Consider the following 20,947-nt stretch of genomic DNA (forward strand, 5'->3'; position numbering starts at 1 on the left):
GGCAGTGATGTAGTCTTCTACACGTGCCAGGGAAACAGGCAGGAAAAAGAAAAAAAGGTTTACTGTGGCTGAATCCTAGAAGAACCAAGCCCAGCAACCAGAGACGCAGTGAGAGGTATAAGGCAAAGAAAATGTCTTACGGTAACAGAGGCCTCCAGGGCCGGTAAGGTGGGTTGGGCAGAGGGATAGGAGGAGCTGCCCAGTTAGTAGGCTCCAACTTCCATCTTCTGGGGCTTCAGAGCCCCTTTCTAGGCAGGAAACCCAGATTCCAGTAAGGTTAATGACAGGAGGACAAGTCTAACTCGGGCTGCCAGAGAAGGGGCTGGAGGTGGTGAGCTCAGACCCCCTGGGAATCTGTGCTGGGGAACAACTGTGCTGGGGAACAATTCCCCCTTGATGATCCAGGAGATGCTTAGTGAAGGTGTTGATGATATTGATGGTCTTGAGGGTGATGGCAGCATCTTTAGCCCAGAGCAGGTTAGGGCCGAAGACTACAGCCAGGTTAGTGTTGGTCATCTTGTTCTGGTCACAGCGGGCAGATATCTGCACCAGGAAGGCAGTCAGGAAATGAAGCACCTGGTAGTTCTCCTCTGGCAGAGTTTGGAAAACCTGTTGTGTCACCTCCACTCTCTGGCTTTCATCAATATCGAGGAAGCCCAAACATGGGGGTACAGGTCAAAGGTTAGCAAGGGTTCAGGAAGCTACCAAAGGAATGTCTTGAGGATGACAGCAGGCAGGTGCAGCTCGTTGTACTGGTCAAAGTCCACCGGCAGCCCCATATTGCATTTCTGTTGCACTTCCCATACAGCCTGGGTATTGGCAGACCTCTGGAAGATGCCCTCGGTGGTGAGAGCGTGAGCCTGCAAGTAGGCAACAGTCTCCCTGAGCACGATGGGCTCCTGGTCTGGGCTTTTCTCCTGGAGGTGCTGTAAGGAGACCCCAAACTGCTGATTGGACAGGGGGGTACCATGGTAGCATGGGCTTGGGAGCTGTTGCAGGTCTCTTCTGTTTGGATTTGAGGAAGTCATCATACTTGAGCACTTGGCGAGGGATCCCCAACTGCTCCAGCTTCACATGCTCGCTCAACTCACTCAGGTAATTCACGTAGAAGATCTTCCGTCCAAACTTGAAACTGATGAGAGGCTTAAAGAGGATAAGCAGAGTTTTGAAAAACATGGTTGGGTGCATGAAGTACAGAGCCTTGATGTTCTTCTTGTACTTACAGTCAAACTCTCGGTAGGCATCCCATAGCCAGCTGAGGGAAGGCTTGTTGTCACTGGTCAGGCCATGGTGCAGGTACAGCAGTGTGTAGTCACTCTCCACATACTGGTCCAGTGTGTGTTTCAAATACCCCAAGAGCTTGCTGTGGTCCAGCCGGTGGCTGGGGGGCATCCGGCAAGCACTGAATTCAATGATCTTCCGCCCATACTTATCATCACCCGCTACTTCCACAATCTGGTGCCGGAATGTCGTAGTAAGGGTCATCCCACTTCAGGTGTGTCACAGGTTCTGGAGAGCTGCTTTTGGAGTCATCTGACTTGGGGAAGTCTGGCATTTCATCAGAAGGCCAGTTCTTCTCATCAGTGGAGGCCAGCTTCAACTGGTTCAGAGCTTGGCTGGTGTCATCCAGGGTCAGGTCATCGTGCAGCTCTGAGAGAGGGTCCATGGCTGCTTCTGGTGCCTTCTGGGAGCCTGATGTTTATCTGCTAGTCAACGGGTGAATGAAGCCTCATTCCAGCAATGCTTCCTCTGTCACACCAAATAGCATCTTTATACCAAGGTGAGTGAAGGTCATGCAAGCACTGGACCTTTTTTAAACAGTGTCTTCAGGATGCTTGGCACTGACATTAAAATGTGAATCTTGCTCATGAAGTAAGCAAACACAGGCTTGATGACCTGCAAAATGACTTTGAAAATCTAAAGTTTTCATGCCTGTTTTTTGCCTAAAAAAATCCAGTTGTCAAACTGCAGCTGAGAGGTAGTAGAACCTTAGGGAACTGAGTACAGCACCCTCTGTCTAATGGGCTAATGGGATTGCATTTTCCTCTCCCTCTACTCTTTCCATTTTCTCATTCTTCTGTCTGCATAACTTTCTTTCTGTTTCTCATTAGAAAATTAACAGGTTTCTAAGGCATAATAATAAATAAAATTAATTAAGACATAATCTAATAAAATAAACAAAGTAACACATTGGAGTTGGACAAGAAGGGCCAACAGATGGAAAAGAATGTTAGAGAAGGCATTAGTATAATACCCAGTTGTTAGCACACTCAGGAGCCCCATAAAAGCACTAAACTGGAAGCCCTAATACATCCCAGAAGACCTGGTACAGATCCATATAGGCCCTGTGCATGCCTCAGTCTCTGTGAGTTCACATGTACATTCGTTAGGTTGATTTAGAAGGTCTTTTTTAGTGTCCTCCATCCCGTATGGCTTTTACACTTTTTATGACACCTCTTCCCTGGGATTCCCTGATCTTTGAGGGGAGAGATTTTACAGAGATATCACATATGGATCTGAGCTTTCCTTCTTTCCCTCTCCCTCTCCCTCTCCCTCTCCCTCTCCCTCTCCCTCTCCCTCTCCCTCTCTCTCCCTCTCCCTCTCCCTCTCCCTCTCCCTCTCCCTCTCCCTCTCCCTCTCCCTCTCCCTCTCCCTCTCCCTCTCCCTCTCCCTCTCCCTCTCCCTCTCCCTCTCCCTCTCCCTCTCCCTCTCCCTCTCCCTCTCCCTCTCCCTCTCCCTCTCCCTCTCCCTCTCCCTCTCCCTCTCCCTCTCCCTCTCCCTCTCCCTCTCCCTCCTTTCCCTTCCTCTTTCCCTTCCCATTTCCCTTTTCCTTCCCCCTTTCCCCTTCCTCTTCCCCTTTCCCTTCCCCTTCCCCTTTCCCCTTCCCCTTTCCCCGTTCCCCTTCCCCTTTCCCCTTCGCCTTCCTCCTTTCCTTTCCTTTCCTTTCCTTTCCTTTCCTTTCCTTTCCTTTCCTTTCCTTTCCTTTCCTTTCCTTTCTCTTTTCTTTCATTTTTTTCTTTCTTTTGAACTAATAAAATTTATTTTAAATACACAATTCAGTATTGACATCTTTTAAGTTGTCAAATGCCTATTAAATATATATATATATATATATATATATATATCTTCTGAAGCTAAAAGTAATATGCACTCAAAAAGTTTGTAAAAAATTATGATAGAAGTAGAAATATTTTTCTTATGAAGTGTTCTATGAAAGGAAATTGTGACAAGTTCCTAGTTAGGCAGAAACTGTTCCATCTCCAAGGGAGAAGACTCAGTTTAACGGTGGCTTCATGAAATGAATTGGGTCCTGTTCCTTCTGTTTCTATTTTGTGGAATAGTTTGAAGAGTGTTAACATTATATCTTCTTTGAAGGTCTGATAGAATACTGCACTAAACTCATCTGGTCCTGGGCTTTTTTTGGTTGGGATACTTTTAATAACTGCTTCTATTTCTTTAGGGATTATGGGACTGTTTTGATCTTATCTGATCCTGATTTAACTTTGGTATTTAGTATCTGTCTAGAAAATTGTCCATTTCACCCAGATTTTCTAGTTTTGTTGAATATAGGCTTTTCTAGTAGGATCTGATTATTATTTGAATTTCCTCAGTTTCTGTTATATCTCTCTGTTCATTCCTGGTTTTGTTAATTTGGATACTGTCTCTGTGCCCTCTGGTTAGTCAAGCAAAGTGTCTATCTATCTTGTTGATTTTCTCAAAGAACTATCTCCTGGATTTGTTAATTATTTGTATAGTTCTTTTTGTTTCTACTTGGTTTATTTTAGCCCTGAGTTTGATTATTTCCTACCTTCTACTCCTCTTGGGTGTATTTGCTTCTTTTTGTTCCAGAGCTTTCAGGTGTACTGCTAAGCTACTAGTGTATGCTCTCTACAGTTTCTTTGTGGAGGCACTCAGATGTGTGAGTTTTCCTCTTAGCACGCTTTCATTGTGTCCCATTAGTTTGGGTATGTTGTGCCTTTATTTTCATTACATTCTAAAAAGTCTTTATTTTCTTTATTTCTTTTTGATCAAGTTATAGGGCATTGTTCAGCTTCCATGTATATGTGGGATTTTTGTTGTTTTTGTTACTATTGAAGACCAGCCTTAGTCTGTGGTGATCTGATCGGATGCATGGGATTATTTCTGTCTTCTTGGGTCTGTTGAGGTCTGTTTTGTGACCAAGTATATGCTCAATTTTGGAGGAGGTACCATGAGGTGCTGAGAAGAAGGTATATCCTTTTTTTGTAGGATGAAGTGTTCTATAGATATCTGTTAAATCAATTTTGTCTGTAACTCCTGTTAGATTCATGTGTCTGTTTCCTTTGTGTTCCCATTCTCTGTCCATAGATGAGAGTGGAGTGTTGAAGTCTCCTACTATTATTGTTTGAGGTACAATGTGTGCTTTGAGCTTTAGTAAAGTTTCTTTTAGGCATGGGGTTGTCATGGCATTTGGAGCATAGATATTTAGAATTGAGAGTTCATCTTGGTAGATTTTACCTTTGATGAGTATGAAGTGCTCCTCCTTGTCTTTTTTGATAACTTTGGGTTGGAAGTCAATTTTATTCGATATTAGAATGGCTACTCCAGCTTGTTTCTTTAGACCATTTGCTTGGAAAATTGTTTTCCAGCCTTTTACTCTGAGTTAGTGTCTGTCTTTGTCCCTGAGGTGGGTTTCCTCTAAGCAGCAAAATGTTGGGTCCTGTTTGTGTAGCCAGTCTACATAATTAGTCTATGTCTTTTTATTGGGGAATTGATTCCATTGATGTTAAGAGAAATTAAAGAAAACTAATTGTTGCTTCCTGTTATTTTTGTTGTTAAAGATGGGATTCTGTTCTTGTGGCTGTCTTCTTTTAGGTTTGTTGAAGGATTACTTTCTTGCTTTTCCTAGGGTGTTATTTCCTTCTTTGTGTTGGTGTTTTCCCTTTATTATCCTTTGAAGGCTGGATTCGTGGAAAGATATTGTATGAATTATGTTTTGTCATGGAATACTTTGGTTTCTCCATCTATGGTAATTGAGAGTTTTGCTGGGTATAGTAGCCTGAGCTGACATTTGTGTTCTCTTAAGGGCTGTATAACATCTGTCCAGGCTCTTCTAGCTTTCATCGTCTCTGGAGAGAAGTTTGGTGTAATTCTTGTAGGTTTGCCTTTATATGTTAGTTGACCCTTTCTGCTTATTGCTTTTAATATTTTTTCTTTCTTTTGTGCACTTGTTTCTTTACTATTATGTGACAGGAGGAATTTTGTCCCATCCAGCAGGACTTAGTTATTCCATGGGTTGAGGAGGACCGAGGCCTGCAAGAGAAATGGGTGGAGAAAGGGAAGCGAGACCAAGCAGAGAGTTATCAAGGTCTGTTTAATGGAGGCTAAGGGCCTGGTTATAAGCACACATTGAGAAAAAATATGGAGGGGTCGAGGGGGTATAATAAAATACAGAGAAAGGGATAGACATCTGGGGCAGATGCTGATTGCAGGCTTCGAACATTTGCAGCTTATCTTGGAGTGTCGGCCCTAACTAAGCAATCCCAGGCAGCCATCAAACATCTTGTAACTTATCTTGGAGTGCCATAAACAGTCCCAGGCACCAAATGGAGACATGGAGGAGGAGGTAAAGCTGGCTTTATCTAAGCAGTTCCAGGTGCCAAGTGGATACATGAAGGAGGGAGTGAAGCTGGCAGTCCCAGGCGCTAGGTGGAGACAATGAAGGAAAGGATAACATAAGAGCGTGAGAGTTGTTGTGGGTCTAGTTTCCCACAGTTTGGTCTCTCACAGAATTTCTTCTATTTGGTGTTCTGCAGGCTTCTTGTATGTTCATGAGCCTCTTTCTTTAGGTTAGGGAAGTTTTCTTCTATAATTTTGTTGAAGATATTTACTGGCCCTTTAAGTTGGGAATCTTCACTCTCTTCTGTACCTATTATCCTTAGGTTTGGTCTTCTCATTGTGTCCAGGATTTCCTGGATTTTTTTTGGGGGGGAGGGTTAAGAGCTTTTTGCATTTTATATTTTCTTTGACTGTTTTGTCAATGTTTTCTATGATATTTTCTCCACCTGAGATTCTCTCTTCTATGTCTTGTTTTCTGTTTGTGATGCTTGCATCTATGGCTCCTGATCTCTATCCTAGGTTTTCTATCTCCAGGGTTGTCTCCCTTAGTTATTTCTATTTTTATTCTAGTTCAATTTTTAAATCCTGATGGTTTTGTTCAATTCCTTCACCTGTTTAGTTGTGTTTTCCTGCAATTCTTTAAGGGATCTTTGTGTTTCCTTTTTAAGAGCTTCCAGCTATTTATCTGTGTTCTCCTGTGTTTCTTTAAGGGAGCTATTTATGTCCTTCTTAATGTCCTCTATCATCATCATTAGATGTGATTTTAAATCAGAGACCTGCTTTTCTGGTGTGTTGGCATATCCAGGGCTCACTGTGGTGAGAGAACTTGGTTCTAATTATGCCAAGTCACATTGGTTTCTGTTGCTTATGTTCTTGCCCTTGCCTCTTGCCATCTGATTATCTCTGGTATTAGCTGTTCTTGCTGTCTCTGACTGTGGCTTATCTCTCCTACAAGCCTGTTTGTCAGAATTCCTGGGACACCAGTTCTCTCTTGGAGGAGTCTAGGTTTGGAGAGCTGTGGTACAGGGTCAACTCCAGGATGCAGACAGAAACTGGAAGGATCCTGTCCCCAGCTGATCGTTGATTTCTGTGTCCTGATGGCTCTGGCCTGATCCCTCTTGAGCTAGGAATTTGAGCAGAAATGGTGGTCTTACCTGTGCTCACAGGTTTGTCAGCACTCCTGGGAGACCAGTTCTCTTCTGACAGTATTTTGGTAAGGAACGCTTTGGCATAGAATCAGCTCTAGTTGCAGACCTAGATCTGAGTTTTTCAAGACTCTACACAATATCTGGCTACAGGTCTCTGCATGTGTTCCCATCTGTTACAGGGGGAAGCATCTCTGACAATGGCTGAGCAAGGCTCAGATTTATGGTTATAGTACAATGTCATTGGGAGCCATTTTATTGCCATTTTTAAAAGAATAGTATTTGGTTTTACTGTAGTTTCCTGGGATATCTAGTCTTTGATTCTTGGTCACCCAAGCAGGATTGGGTAGGACTTCCATCTTGAAGAGTAAGTCAAATCATATACTGTTTGGTTACTCTCCTAAGCTTTGTGCCACCATTACTCTAGCATATCTTCCAGACAGGATGCTATTGTAGATCAAAGGGTTTGTAGCTGGGTTGGTGTTAATGTTTCTCTTTTGGTAGCATGCAGAGTACCTTTCTGCAGCACAGATTCTATAATGTAGATGTGAATGTTCTATGTAGACAACAGCTTGATTTGTCCTTGTTCAACGAGTTGAGGAGGTATTGATTTTAGCCATCAGTTTCTGCAGAACAACCTATAGACTTGGTAACAACCTGGGTTTTTGGAGATTCAAATGAGAGACCTTTGGCAAACAACTCAATTACATGTAACTCAAGCCTGATTCTGTAAGCTTAATTTGATGACAAGAAATGGTCAGTTAGACTCTTTCTCCATCATTATTTAGCTATTTCCTTTAGATTGTCTTTGTATATGTGCATATTTTAGGGAGTTTCTATTGTATTTGTTTTTCATATTAGCCTCAAATGGCCCTTGATTTTAGCTGTCTTTCCCTATGTCCTTTCCCTTGACATTTCTCCTTTCTTCTTCACTTGATCCTTCTGTGTCTCCCCCCAATTCTTCCCTAACTATCATTTACCTGTCTTTAAGAGATGTATTCACCTACCCCCAGACCCTTACTCTACAACTAATCCCTGTGGTTCTATGGATAGTAGATTTGTTATCATCGATTTAACAGCTGATATCTACATGTAGAGTGGTATAAGTGAATATATACGAATTAAATCTTTCTGGGTCAGTGATACCTCACTCAGGTTGATTATCTTTCCTAGTTCCACTTATTTACCTGCAAATTTCATGATCTAAAATTTTTTAATGGCTAAGTAATACTTCATTGTGTAAATGTATCAATTTTCCTTATCTATTATTCTGTTGAGGGGCATCTAGGCCACTTCCATTTTAGGACTATTAAATATATGAAAAGAGCATCAAAAAACATGGCTGAACAAATATATCTGTGTTAGAGTGAGGCATCTTTCAGATATATGCTCAAGAGTGGAAAAGCTGGATTTAGGATAGATTGATTACCATATTTCTGAGGAACCACAACATTGATTTTCATAGTGGCTATGTAGGTTTGCAGTGCCACTAGCAATGGATGAGTATTCTGGCCAGGACTTCTTTATAGCAATTTTGTTCACCTAACAACATGGCTGCTCCCTTTTTAGTCTGGTTATCACCTCTGCCTACTTTTTGTTGAAAGAAGATGTATCTGTTCTAATCAACTGAGCACAGATGAAATGAAACAGGAAATAGAAACCAATTCTCATGGTCTTCTTTCCCCATCCTTCACCACATCTACCAAGAATGTAGAAAGAAGTGTAATGAGATTGTCCTAGCAGCTTGTCATCCTCAAAAACCTAGCTCTGTCTTTCCTAGCCAGAGACACTTCATTAGCAAGACCAAAGAGCTGCAGGTACAATAGAACACCTATAACCTCATAGTGACTAGGGAAGTGAGCTCCTTTTATAGAATGTTACAAACCAAGGGAAACAGCTTCCAGTGCACAAGAACTCATGGTGCTGCTCTAGGAAAGCAGTAAACTCATCAGGTTATGGTATTATCAGTTATACTCTTAGAATTTAAACACAGGGTTTGTTTTTGAACAAAAAAATAAAAAGGATAGCTGTAAAAAAATTTGTGCGATTCTTGTAGTATCTTAAGTTAGGCCTGCTTCACCTTCCTGGGGAGTGGTTTTGGTGAGCATATTTTTAGGGGCAGTATGTAAGCTATCCAGAGGACTCAAAGGGCTATACAAAAAATATCAGCACATTGAAATCACACAAATGATATTAGGAATTTTATTCCTTTTCAGTACCAATATAGAGCAAGGTCAATTTGAACTTATTTTAAATTTAGTATTTTTTCTTTTATAAAAAAATATTTTATTAGATATTTTCTTCATTTACATTTCAAATGCTATCTCGAAAGTCCCCTATACCCTCCCCCCAACCCTGCACCCCTATCCACCCACTCCCATTTCTTGGCACTGGCATCACCCTGTACTGGGGCAAAAAATATTTGCAAGAACAAGGGGCCTCTTTTCCCAATGATGGCTGACTAGGCCATCTTCTACAACAAATGGAGCTATAGACACGAGCTCTGGGGGTACTGGTTTGTTCATATTGTTGTTCTACCTATAGGGTTGCAGACCCTTTCAGCTCCTTAGGTACTTTCTCTAGCTCCCCCATTGGGGGCCCTTTGTTCAATCAAATAGAAAATTGTGAGTATCCACTTCTATATTTGCCAGACACTGCCATAGCCTCACAAGAAACAGCTATATCAGGGTCCTTTCAGCAAAACCTTGCCAGTATATGCAATAGTGTCTGCATTTGGGGGCTGATTAGAGGATGGATCTCCAGGTGGGGCAGTCTCTGGATGGTCCATCTGTTTGTCTCAGCTCCAAACTTTGTCTCTCCTTCCATAGGTATTTTGTTCCCTATTCTAAGGAGGAATGAAGTATCTACACGTTGGTCTTCCTTCTTCTTGATTTTCTTGTGTTTTCTTAGTTGTATCTTGGGTATTCTAGGTTTCTGGGCTAATATCCACTTCTCAGTGAGTGCATATCATGTGAGTTCTTTTGGGATTGGGTTACCTCACTCGGGATCATATCCTCCAGATCTATTCATTTGCCTAAGAATTTCATAAATTCATTGTTTTTAATAGCTGAGTAGTACTCCATTGTGTAAATGTACCACATTTTCTGTATCCATTCCTCTGTTGAGGGACATCTGGGTTCTTTCCAGCTTCTGGATATTATAAATAAGGCTACTATAAACATAGTGGAGCATGTGCCCTTATTACAAGTTGGATTATCTTCTGGGTATATGCCCAGGATAGGAACTGCTGGATCTTCTGGTAGTATTATGTCCAATTTTCTGAGAAACTGCCAGACTGATTTCCACAGGTGTTGTTCAAGCTTGCATCCCACCAGCAATTGAGGAGTGTTCTTCTTTATCCACATCCTTGCCAACATCTGCTGTCACCTGAATTTTTGATCTTAGCCATTCTGATTGGTATGAGGTAGAATATCAGGGTTGTTTTGACTTGAATTTCTTGATGATTAAGGATGTTGAGCATTTTTTTTCAGGTGTTCTCAGTCCTTCGGTATTCCTCAGTTGAGAATTCTTTGTTTAGCTCTGTACCCCATTTTTAATGGGGTTATTAGTATTTCTGGAGTCCCACTTCTTGAGTTCTTTGTATATATTGAAATTAGTCCCCTATCTGATTTAGGATTTGTAAAAATCCTTTCCCAACCTCTTAGTGGCCTTTTTCTCTTATTGACAGTATCTTTTGCCTTCAGAAGATTTGAAATTTTATGAAGTCCCATTTGTTGATTCTTTTTTTAATTCTTTTTTTAAATTAGGTACTTTCTTCATTTACCTTTGAAATGCTATCCCAAAAGTCCCCCACACCCTCACCCCCCCCCCCAACTCCCCTACCCAACACTCCCACTTCTTGGCCCTGGAGTTCTCTGTACTGAGGCATATAAAGTTTGCAAGACCAAGGGGTCACTCTTCCCAATGATGGCCGACTAAGCCATCTTCTGCTATATATGCAGCTAGAGACATGAGCCCTGGAGGTACTGGTTAGTTCATATTGTTGTTCCACCTATAAGGTTGCAGACCCCTTTAGCTCCTTGGGTACATTCTTGAGCTGCTCCATTGGGGGCCCCGTGTTCCATCCAATAGCTGACTGTGAGCATCCACTTCTGTGTTTGCCAGGCACCGGCATAGCCTCACAAGAAACAGCTATATCAGGGTCCTTTCAGCAAAATCTTGCTGGCATATGCAATGGTGTCAGCCTTTGGAGGCTGATTATGGAATGGATCCCTGGGTGTGGCAGTCTCAAGATGTTCCATCCTTTCATCTCAGCTCTAAACTTTGTCTCTGTAACTCCTTCCATGGGTCTTTTGTTCCCAATTCTAAGAAGGGGCAAAGTGTCCACACTTTGGTCTTCATTCTTCTTGAGTTTCATATGTTTTGCAAATTGCATCTTGGATCTTGGGTATTCTAAGTTTCTGGGCTAATATCCACTTATCAGTGAGTACATATCATGTGAGTTCTTTTGTGATTAGGTTACTCACTCAGGATGATGCCCTCCAGGTCCATCCATTTGCCTAGGAATTTCATAAATTCATTCTTTTTAATAGCTGAGTAGTACTCCATTGTGTAAATGTACCACATTTTCTGTATCCATTCCTCTGTTGAGGGACATCTGTGTTCTTTACAGGTTCTGGCTATTATAAATAAGGCTGCTATGAACATAGTGGAGCATGTGTTCTTCTTACCAGTTGGAATATCTTCTGGATATATGTCCAGGAGAGGTATTGCGGGATCCTCCAGTAGTACTATGTCCAATTTTCTGAGGAACCGCCAAACTGATTTCCAGAGTGGTTGTACAAGCTTGCAATCCCACCAACAATGGAGGAGTGTTCTTCTTTCTCCACATCGAAGCCAGCATTTGCTGTCAACTGAATTTTTGATCTTAGCTATTCTGACTGATGTAAGGTGGAATCTCAGGGTTGTTTTGATTTGTATTTCCCTGATGGTTAAGGTTGTTGAACATTTTTTCAGGTGCTTCTCAGCCCTTCAGTATTCCTCAGGTGAGAAATCTTTGTTTAGCTCTGAGCCCCAGTTTTTAATGGATTATTTGATTTTCTGGAGTCCACCTTCTTGAGTTCTTTATATATATTGGATATTAGTCCCCTATCTGATTTTGGATTGGTAAAGATCCTTTCCAAATCTCTTGGTGGTCTTTTTGTCTTATTGACAGTGTCTTTTGCCTTACAGAAGCTTTGCAATTTTATAAGGTTCCATTTGTCTATTCTCTATCTTACAGCACAAGCCATGGCTCTTCTATTCAGGAATTTTTCCCCTGTGCCCATATCTTCGAGGCTTTTCCCTACTTTCTCCTCTATATATTTCAGTGTCTCTGGTTTTATGTGGAGGTATTAGATCCACTTAGACATGAGCTTTGAACACGGAGATTATAATGGATGAATTCACATTCTTCTACATAATAACTGGCAGTTGTGCCAGCACCATTTGTTAAAAACGCTGTCTTATTTCCACTGGATGGTTTTAGCTCCTTTGTCAAGGATTAAGTGACCATAGGTGTGTTGGGTTCATTTCTGTGTCTTCAATTCTATTCTATTGATCTACCTGTCTGTCCCTGTACCAGTACCATGCAGATTTATCACAATTGCTCTGTAGTACAGCTTGAGGTCAGGCAAGGTGATTCCACCAGAAGTTCTTTTATTGTTGAGAATAGTTTTTGCTATCCTAGGTTTTTTGTTATTCCAGATGAATTTGCAGATTGCCCTTTCTAACTCTGTGAAGACTTGAGTTGGAATTTTGATGGGGAGTGTATTGAATCTGTAGATTGATTTCGGCAGGATATCCATTTTTACTATATTAATCCTGCCAATCCATGAGCATGGAAGATCTTTCCATCTTCTAAGATCTTCAATTTCTTTCTCTAGAGACTTTAAGTTCTTATCATACAGATCTTTCACTTCTTCAGTTAGAGTCACACCAAGGTATTTTATATTATTCGTGACTATTGGGAAGGGTGTTGCTTCCCTAATTTCATTCTCATCTTGTTTCTTCCTTGTGTATAGGAAGGCCATTGATTTGTTTGAGTTAATTTTATATCCAGATACTGCACTGAAGCTGTTTATGAGGTTTAGGAGTTCTTTGGTAGAATTTGTAGCATCACTTATATATATATATACACTATCATATCATCTGCAAATAGTGATTATTTTGACTTCTTCCTTTCAAATTTGTATTCCCTTTATCTCTTTTTGTTGTCTGATTGTTCTGGCTAGGACTTCAAGTAATATATTTAATAGATAGGGAGAAAGTGGGCAGCGTTGTCTAGTCTCTGATTTTAGTGGGATTGCTTCAAGTTTCTCTCCATTTAGTTTGATGTTTGTTACTAGTTTGCTGTAGATTGTTTTTATTATGTTCAGGTATGAGTCTTGAATTCCTGATCTTTCCATGACTTTTATCATGAAGGAGTGTTGAATTTTGTCAAATGCTTTCTCAGCATCTAAGGAAATGGTCATGTGATTTTTGTCTTTGAGTTTGTTTATATAGTGGATTACGTTGATGGATTTCTGTATATTAAACCATCCCTGCATCCCTGCATCCCTGCATCCCTGCATCCCTGCATCCCTGGGATGAAGCCTATTTGGTCATGATGGATTATTGTTTTGACGTGTTCTTAGATTCACTTTGCAAGGATTTTATTGCATTGATATTCATAAGGGAAATTGGTCTGAAGTTCTCTTTCTTTGCTGGATCTTTTTGGGGTTTAGGTACCAGAGTAATTGTGGCTCCATAGAATGAATTGAGTAGAGTACCTTTCATTTATATTTTGTGGAATAGTTTGAGGAGAGTTGAAATTAGGTCTTCTTTGAAGGTCAGATAAAACTGCACTAAACCCATCTAATCTTGGGCTTTTTTTGTTTGGGAGACTATTGATGACTGCTTCTATATCTTTAGGGGAAATGGGACTGTTTAGATAATTAATCTGATCCTGATTTAACTTTTATACCTGGTATCTGTTTAGGAAATTGTCCATTTCATCCAGGTTTTCCAGGGTTTTTTTTTTTTGTAGTAGGATCTGATGATGTTTTGGATTTCCTCAGGTTCTGTTGTTATGTCTTACTTTTCATTTCTGATTATGTTAATTAGTCCCTGTGCCCTGTATTTATGTTTTTCTCAAAGATCCAGCTCCTGGTTTTTTTGATTCTTTGAATAGTTCTTTTTGTTTCCACTTGATTGATTTCAGCCCTAAGTTTGATTATTTCCTCCTGTCTACTCCTCTTGGGTGAATTTGCTTTCTTTTTATTCTAGAGCTTCTAGGTGTTTTGTCAGACTGGTAGTGTATGCTCTCTCTAGTGTAAAGTGTCACAGTAAAATTATATTTCAAGTCTAATAATGAGAATAGTATCCCTTCTGGTCCTCCCATTTTTATTCCTTCTTCTTGTCTTCCTCTTTTCCTCTCTCTCTCTCTCTCTCTCTCTCTCTGTATATATATATATATATATATATATATATATATATTATATATATATAATATTATATATATACATACATTATATATATATATATATATATATATATATATATATATATATATATATATATATATATTCCAGACAAGTTTCTCTGTGTACTGAGCGGTCCTGGATGCTCTCTGTAGACCAGTCTGGCCTCAAACTCACAGAGACACACTTTCCACACCTCATGAGTGGAGGTACAATCTTTGTAGCTATTAACTCTTTTCGATTTTATCTGAGTCTTCATCTCCATAGTAAATAGAATTTCAAGACAGCTTGTTTATGTTGACCACTTTTCTTCACCAAGACCCAAAGCTGTGTATTTCTTTCTGTTTTCCTGTTCTTTCACACCATATAGCTGTCATAGTCTTTCACATCATGTCCTGTTTTCATGATTGTGGCCAATGAAATATTTTTGACTGATCCAAATTCTGCAATATGAGAGCATTTCTTTGTCATAAGCTGCATGCTACCTCTAGAGTTTTATTAATTTCTCCATTGTTCATATTGTTACATTTACTCTTTAGCTGACAGTAACTTTCTGCCCTCAGCCTCAGTTCTCTGCCTGGAGTTGTCAAGTTCTTAACAAAATCCAGAACTTGAACAGCCATTATCTTTAACTTTTCCAGGGAAAGTTTTCAGTGAATTTTTATCCCCCTGCTTTGCCTAGTTCATGGAGTTCCTGAGGCTGACATGCAGCTATGGCCCAGAGAATCTGAATCCCAATGCCCAGATTTCCAAGAAGGAAAATTATTAAAATTACTTTGAAGGTTCAAATATAATCTATAAAAATCTGTCTGTCTCTGGTTGGAAAGATCTATCAAGAATTTTGTTGGGAAATGGGTTTTAAATACAACATACTCTGTCACCCACTAGGAAACTGCAGTATTAAGGCCAAGAATAAGATGGCCTTACATGTGATTTCTTGACATGGTTGGTTCTTTTTGAGCTGAAGGAAAGCATGAAGGTTAGCAAAAAACAAGCAAGCAGGTAGGCAGTCAAGGAAACAGGCAGGCAGGCAGCCAGGCAGCCAGGAAGGCAAGTAAGCAAGTAGGCAAGCAAGCAAGCAAGCAAGCAAGGCACTTCTCTGGTCATCTCTCCATGTCCTTTCTCCCTCAAAAAATCCTTAAAAAATTGATTTTGATCTTAGAATGTACTTCAGAGGTAGAATATTCATCTAGCATACATATGATCCCTGAGTTAGCCCCCATCTCTGTGCTCACAAAAAAAACCTGATATTTCTTTTCCTAAATAAAACCATAAAACTTAGGAAGGTCAGTGTCTGAACTACCCCCTTTTTCTCATTGAGATCCTTCTCATAAATGATTCTATTTGCAAGGAAAGGGATGTACAAAGAGACAAGGACTCTGAACAATCAACCTACCTGAGGAACCCAAGTCATTCCTGTTGGCTTATACTCTATATCATTTAGTTGTTCACCATGGCTTCCTTCATCAGATACACAATGAAACAAATGCTTTAGGCTGCATATCAGGTGAAATTTCAGCTAAGTACATTTGTGACATGTTTCTTGTTAATTTTGCTTCAGAAATTTCAGCCACAGCTCTGGAGATATGATAAAAATGTTTACGACTTTTCCTTTTCTACAATCATTTAGTCTCTTATAAAGTAACATTTTAAACTTTCATTAGATTAGCCAAGCTCAAAATAAATAAAAAAGTTTGACTAAACAAATGTTCAGATGTTCATAGAGTTAATAACTTATCTACTATATTGAATCTAAAAAAGATCTTGCTTAATTAAGCACATTATCAATGTTCCAAATTTAATTTAAACAGTTAGAAAGAAGTGTTCAGAAATGCATTCAGTCACATGCTGAGTAACAGTGTTTCAGTTACAGATTGGAGGTCCTCAGGGACCTAGCATGATAAGAACCTTTCCACATGCCAGTACACTATAGGAGCAATAAGGTTCCAGGGCTTTCTGAGATTTATGAACTGCTGGGCTAGGAAAATGGAGCCCCGCTCCAGAATGACACCATTTTCAAGGCTTTGCATACCACCAATCACACTCTCATACATTCTCCTTTTATAGTGTTTATACCTCTATCAGATGAGTGATCTTTGCTTTATCACTCTTTAATAAATTAAAGCATCACCTCTTTAATTCAGAGGTAACAGCAGTGTTTCTGCCTTACTTCTGACATGGTCTTTGTCAAGGCTACAGCTATACAGCAGATGGTGAACCAACAATGAAAGGACCACATGCCCTGTGGTTGCAACATGAACATTTTTCATAGGCTTGGCATGATATCATCAAGGAATTCATCCTTGGCTTCTGAAGATACTTCCATGGTTTAAAGGAATTGATGGGGAGGTTGCAAAGATCAATGAGGTTGTGTTTAAGATGGAAATGCCTTTACCCTTCAGATCTGGGTACAGGATGAGGATGGCTCTGAAGCACTTAGAGAAACACCCTGAGGATTACTAATTATAGACTGGTGCAGCCTGAATATAAGGAAATTACTGAGAAGAAACAAGAGAAAAATAAGTAGAGAAGAGGCAACTTCCAGTGAAGGCTCAGTAGAGGGTGTGCTGATCTCAGGAAGTTTCTCATGAACACCAGAAAAAGGAACTCAGCACAGACAGACCTGATAATAAAGCACTGGTCAGGTACTGACCTGTCACCAGCAAAGCCAGGATGAACAAAGAAACAAGCCTAAGCTGCTTCCAGAGAAATATATCTGAAAGAGTATGATTCCATGAGGACAGCCTCAGGCAGGTTCCTCAATAAGGATCAAGAAGATTTATTGTCATAGCAGGTATCAGCTTCATGCTTTTTGTAATCCCTGGAGATCTTTTAGATGTTGAGAAATTGAGTCAGAGAACAGTGATGTTGACATCTTTGTACTATGTAATTGTGGTTAATGTGTCTTACTTTTAAAATATGTTTAAAAGCAAACAAGTTAAAAATAGGGAAATATTGTAGAAGAAATAAACAGGGGAGATAATAGTTTTGTATAGCTTAAGATGCATCTCTGCATTAAACTGTTAGTAAAGTCCAAAACTAAAAGAACAGAAAATTCTTGCAAACTGAATCCAAGAACACATCAAAACCATCATTTACCATGATCAAGTAGGCTTCATTCCAGGCATGCAAGATTGGATTAATATATGAAGATTCATTAATGTAATCAACTATAAAAACAAACTCAAAGAAAGAAATCACATGATTATGTCCTTAGATGCTGAAAAAGCATTTAACAAAATACAACACTCCTTCATGTTAAAAGTACTGGAGAGGTCAGGAATTCAAGGCCCATACCTCAACATAATAACAGCAATTTACGGAAAATCAACAGCCAATATCAAATTAAATGGAGACATACTTGAAGCAATCCCACTGAAATCAGGGATGGGACAAGGATGCCCACTCTTCTCATATCTATTCAATATACTACTGGAAGTGTTAGCCAGAAGAATAAGATGACAAAAAGAGATCAAGGGGATACAAATTGGTAAAGAAATAAAGGTATCAGTATTTGTAGATGATATAATAGTATCCATAAGTTAACCTAAGAAATCTATCAGAGAATTTCTCCAGCTGATAAACAACTTCAGCAAAGTGGCTGGATATAAAATTAACTCAAATTAATCACTGGTCATCTTCTACTCAAAGGATAAACAGGCTGAGAAAGAAATTAAGGAATAAACTCCCTTCACAATATCCACAAATAATAAAAAATATCTTTGGGTAACTCTAATCAAACAAATGAAAAACCTATATGACAATACATTCAAGTCTCTCAAGTAAGAAATCGAAGATCTCAGAAAATGGAGAGATCTCCCATGTTCAAGGATTGGCAGAATTGATATTGTAAAAACAGTCATCCTACCAAAGGCAATCTATAGATTCAATGCAACCCCCATCAAAACCACAAGACAAGGAAAGAACAATTCTCAAATTTATCTGGAAAGGCAAAAAACCCAGAATAGCAAAAACAATTCTTAACAATAAAAGAACAGCTGGGGGAATCACCATCCCTGACCTCTGCTTTACTACAGAACAATAGTGATGAAAACTGCATGGTATTGGTATAGAGACAGACATATTGGTCAAAGGAATAGAATTGAAGACCCAGAAATAAAACCACACACTTACCGTCACTTGATCTTTGACAAAGATTCCAAGACTATACAATGGAAAAAAGAAAGCATCTTCAATAAATGGTGCTGGTCTAACTTGCTGTCTATATGTAGAAGAATGAAAATAGACCCATATTTGCCAACTTGTACAAAGCTCAAGTCCAAGTGGATCAAGAACCTCAACATACAACCAGATACACTGAATCTAGTAGAAGAGAAAGTGGGAAAGAGTCTTCAACTCTTTAGCACAGGGGAAAATTTCCTAAACAGAACTCCAATGGCTCATGCTCTAATATCAAGAATAGAAAAATGGGACCTCATGAAACTGGAAAGCTTCCATAAGACAAAGGATATAGTCAATAAGACAAATTGGCAACCTAAAGATTGGGAACAAATCTTCACTGACTCCACATCTGATATAGAGGGCTAATATCCAAAATATATAAAGAACTCAAGAAGTTAATCACCAAAAAATCCAAACACCCCAATGAAAAAATGGGGTACAGAACTAAACTGAGATTTCACAACTGAGGAATCTTGAATAGTGGAGAAACAACCAAAGAAATGTTCAAAGTCCTTAGTGACCAGAGAAATGCAAATCAAAACAACCATGAGAGTCCACCTTACATCAATCAAAATGACTAAGATCAAAACTTCAGGTGACACATGTTGGAGAGAATGTGGAGAAAGAAGAACACTCCTCCATTGCTGGTGGGATTGCAAACTGGTAAAATGACTCTGGAAATCAATCTAGAGGTTGCTCAGAAAATTGGAAATAGATCTACCTAAAGACCCAGCTATACCACTCTTGGGAATATACCCTAAAGATGCCCCACCATGCCACAGGGGCACATGTTCCACTATGTACATAGTGGCCTTATTTGTGTTAACCAGAAGCTGGAAACAACATAGATGTCCCACTGCAAAAGAATGGATACAGTGCCAGGAAGTGATGGTGCATGCCTTTAATCCCAGCACTTGGGAGGCAAAGGCAGGCAGATTTCTGAGTTCAAGGACAACCTGGAATAGAGTGAGTTCCAGGACAGACAGGTCTACACAGAGAAATCCTGTTTCAAACAAACAAGCAAAAAGAGTGAATACAAGAAAATGTGGTTCATTTGCACAATGGAATACTACTCAGCTAGAACAAGGACATATATAAACCCTTAGCCAAACTAACTAGAGAGCACAGGGAAAGTATCCTAATTAACAAAATAAGAAATGAAAAAGGAGACATAACAACAGAACCTGAGGAAATCCAAAATATCATCAGATCCTACTACAAAAGACTATACTAAACAAACAAACAAGCAAACAAACAAACAAAAACTGGAAAACCTGGATGAAATGGACAATTTCCTAGACAGGTACCAGGTATCAAAGTTAAATTAGGATCACCCTAGCAATCTAAATAGTCCCATTTCCCCTAAATAAATAGAAGCAGTCATTTATAGTCTCCCAACCAATAAAAGCCCAGGACCAGATGGGTTTAGTGCAGAGTTCTATCAGACCTTCACAGAAGACAGAATTCCAATTCTTCTCAAACTATTCCACAAAATAAGAAACAGAAGGTATTCTACCCAATTCTTTCTATGAAGCCACAATTACTCTGATACCTAAACTACAGGAAGACACAACAAAGAAACAGAACGTCTGACCAATTACCCTTATGAAAATCAATGCAAAAATACTCAATAAAATTCTTGCTAACCAAATTCAAGAACACATCAAAACGATCATCCTTCATGATCTAGTAGTGTTCTTCCCAGGAATTCAGGGATGGTTTAATACAGGAAAATCTATCAACTTAATTCACTATATAAACAAACTCAAAGACAAAAAAATCCCATGATCATCTCATTAGATGCTGAGAAAGCATTTGACAAAATCCAATACCCATTCATGATAAAAGTCATGGAAAGGTCCAGAATTCAAGGCCCATACCTAAACATAATAAAAGCAATCTACAGCAAACCAGTAGCCAACATCAAAGGAAATGGAGAGAAGCTGGAAGCAATCCCACTAAAAGCAGGGACTAGACAAAGCTGCCCACTTTCTCCCTACCTATTCAATATAGTACTTGAAGTCCCAGCCAGAGCAATTCGACAACAAAACGAGATCAAGGGGATACAAATTGGAAAGGAAGAAGTCAAAATATCACTGTTTGCAGATGATATGATACTATATATAAGTGACCCTAAAAATTCCACCAGAGAACTCCTAAACCTGATAAACAGCTTCAGTGAAGTAGCTGGTTATAAAATTAACTCAAACAAATCAATGACAAAGGATACAAAGGCTGAGAAAGAAATTAGGGAAACAACACCCTTCACAATAGTCACAACAAATATATAATACCTTGGTGTGACTCCAACTAAGGAAGTGAAAAATCTGTATGATAAGAACTTCAAGTCTCTGAAAGAAAGAAATTGAAGAAAATCTCAGAAGATGGAAAGATCTTCCATGCTCATGTATTGGCAGGATCAATATAATAAAAATGGCTTTCCTACCGAAAGTAATCTACAGATTCAATGCAATCCCCATCAAAATTCCAACTCAATTCTTCATACAGTTAAAAAGGGCATAGGGGACTTTTGGGATAGCATTGGAAATGTAAATGAAGAAA

The 20,947-nt window shown here is 39.5% G+C and overlaps 1 pseudogene; it reads right to left on the minus strand.

The window, feature by feature from the left end:
• Nucleotides 1–337: 337 nt before the first annotated feature.
• LOC110309816 (rho GTPase-activating protein 1 pseudogene) lies at nt 338–1,677 on the minus strand (annotated as a pseudogene).
• Nucleotides 1,678–20,947: the final 19,270 nt, after the last annotated feature.

Source organism: Mus caroli, unplaced genomic scaffold (assembly GCF_978045245.1).
Source record: "Mus caroli unplaced genomic scaffold, Mus_caroli_1 scaffold_12, whole genome shotgun sequence".
In the NCBI taxonomy this organism is placed as follows: Eukaryota; Metazoa; Chordata; class Mammalia; order Rodentia; family Muridae; genus Mus; species Mus caroli.